Raw genomic sequence first — 3281 nt, 5'->3', positions numbered from 1 at the left:
ACGAGGGGTAAATTTAAGAGTGAAAGTAAAGAGTGCCCTCCCCCACATTGAATGAATCAAAAATATTAACGTTCACTATTAAAAAAACTGGATATATTAGCATGTAGTTATATAACATTTTTTTCCATCTACCACATTAATTCAACATATAATGAAGGCGACAAAAATGTACGCATTATTGATTGGTGACGTGAAAAAAATATTCGAAAAGCTTTTTAGAAAGAAAAATTTTCCCGGGGTTTTTTAAAAGGGAAAATCTGCCCAAACCAAGGTAGCCATTCAAAGTTTATGCATGATGACTTCTGGGCGGGGGAATCCTCCCCCCAAAAAGCCGTACATTGAAAAAAAACCCGACCCCAGTAAAAATTTTAAATAACCGGCTTTTTCCTGCGTATCTGTAATGGCCCCTTGGGGGACTTTTCCACATTTATTTGGGAATCACACAATCTTTGGGAATCCCCCAAAAAATGAAAAGAAATTTAAAAGGGGGTTTGAGAAGGGTGTGTTTAATAAGGCAAAAAATTTTATTCTTTTTTAAACCCCTAGTCCTACATTAAAAAACGGCGAAACCCGGGGGGGTCACAGGGACTCGAAATTTGCCACGAACGAAAATTTCGGTTTTACCTGTACCTACGGCGAACGTCTGAGCGCAGATCTATTAGGCTTTTACGAAAACCTCGGGGTTATCAGGAAATCCTTTTGCACTATGTTTTGGGGGGAAATTTCCTATGCTATATTCAAAAAAATAATTCATATAAAATCCTTCAAAAGGGCCTCCATTCTAGCGCCGATAAAACGGGGTCCCCAATGAGAAAGGAAACCGGGCTCGGGGGTTTAAAACCCCCTAGGTGTAACAAACAAAAACAAGCAAATTAGGGGAAAAACGAGGTCCTCTCTTGACCTTTTCCTTAACCCAATCAACCAGAGGGGAAAAAGGTGAGGTCAATCGGAGAGGAAAAAAAAAGGGTCATCTTTTTAAACCCCTTTCCTCCTCCCAACCTACCACAAAAAAAGAAAAAGGGTGCGGTCGGTCGGGGGAGGGGGAAGAAAACCGAGAAAATATAAAAATGATATTCGGGGATAAGATAAAATCATGAGCGCGTTAAATTCGTTCCCTTTTGAAACAGCAAAAATCACTAAAAACCGGGAAAAATTTAAATTAAAAACTATTTAAACTAACAAAAGATTTTCATTTTTTTTGCCACATCCCCGCAAATCACTGGTAATGCCATCGAGATCAGGGGAAAAAGTGTGAGAGGCCCTGCCATTTCCTGCATTTTTGCAGTTTTTTAAAAAACGGTTTTAAAACATTTTTTGGGAGAAGAAGGAAGGGGAAAAGAAATAAGAAAAGAGCCCAAAAAGGTTTTACTTTCTTTTTTTCTTAAAATGTCTTTTGGGGGCTGCCGAGCGCTTTTTTTCGGAGGGTTTTTGGGGTTCGTTTCTGAAACCCCCAAAGGCGCAACGACCACCCTGCCCAGAATAACCCGGGAACAATAAAGGTGGTTTAATGTACGGAAACTCACAAAAACAGGAAAAGGGGGGAAGCACGCTAATTGGGGAAAAAATGGGTGCTGCCCCCTCAAATGTCGGGTCAGGCGGGTCAAATAAAAATCGTCATCTACGCCTTCGCTGAGTCGGTAGTTCCCGTTTTTTGACTTTTGGGGCCATGTTTCAAAAAGGACCCGTTTGGGCTAAATTTGGTACAAACTTTTTTAATGCCCCTTTAAAACATATATATATTGTGTGTGGTGTGTATTTCTGTGTATAAAAATATTTATATATATATATATATATATATTAATTTTAATATTTTAAAATATATATATGGGTTTTATATATATATATATTAAATATTTTATAATATATATATATATATTTTATATATTAATAAAATTAAATATATAATATGGGAGTGTGTGTGTGTGTGATATGGATATTTTTAAAAAATATATTTTATATATAATATATATATATATATATATAATATATATATAAATATATAAAATGTGTGTTGGGGGTGTGTGGTGTGTGTTGGGGGTGGTTTTGGTTGGGGTGTGGGGTGTGTGTGTGTGTGTTTTGGGTGTTGTCCCGGGGGAAATGCGAGTATGTGTGTGTATATATAAAATAAAAAATATATTATATTATATATAATTATATATATATATTAATAGTATAATATTATTGCATTATATATGTTATATTCGTACATTAAAATAGATGTGTAAAGCATAATACATTTTATATAAAAAAATAGATACAAATTAAAGGGGTAAAATATTATATATTAAAAATATATATATATTTTATATAATATATATATATAAAATATATATTAAAATTTTATATATATATATTATAAAATATAAAGTATTTTGGGTTGGGGTGGTATGGGGGTGTTGTTTATTTATTATAATTATAATATATTTTATTATAAATATATATATTTTATATATATTGCATATATTTTATATTAAAATATATATAAAAATTTTTAAAAATATTTAATATATATATATATGGTTTTTATATATATATATATATATTTTATATATATATATATGTATAATATATATTTATATATATATATATTATATATATATATATATATAATATATAATATTTTAAAATTTTAAAATTTTAAAATATATGTGTGTTGTGTGTGTGTGTGTTTTGTGTCTATATAAAATATATAATTTTAATATACTATAATATATATTTTATATTTTATATAAAATATTATATATAAATTTTATATTTTATATAATTTTTGTAGTTTTGTCTGTAGATATGTAAAATTTACACACATATTTAAATATATATATCCCTATATATATATATATTTTAAAATTTTATATATATATAAAATATATATATAATATATATATATATCATATATATGTATGTATGTATAAATAATTTTACCAACACACACACCACCCAAAAATATATATATTTTTATATACATATATATTATAATATATATATTATATATATTATATATTTATATATATATATATATTATTTTTTATATATTTGCATTATAAGATATATAAAAATATGTATGTGTGGATTTATTATATATTAAAATTATATTATATATATAATAATTTTATATATTATATTAAAATATATTTATATATTTTATACATATTATATAAATAAAATATATATTAAAATAGTATATATATATAAATACATACAGATACATATTTTATATGTATATACATATATTTTATATATATATTTATATATATTTTATAAAATATTAAAACTAAAATATA

The sequence above is a fragment of the Penaeus monodon genome, chromosome 3, assembly GCF_015228065.2.
Source record: "Penaeus monodon isolate SGIC_2016 chromosome 3, NSTDA_Pmon_1, whole genome shotgun sequence".
In the NCBI taxonomy this organism is placed as follows: domain Eukaryota; kingdom Metazoa; phylum Arthropoda; class Malacostraca; order Decapoda; family Penaeidae; genus Penaeus; species Penaeus monodon.
The sequence above is the reverse complement of the archived record's forward strand: the minus strand, read 5'-3'. Positions refer to the sequence as shown.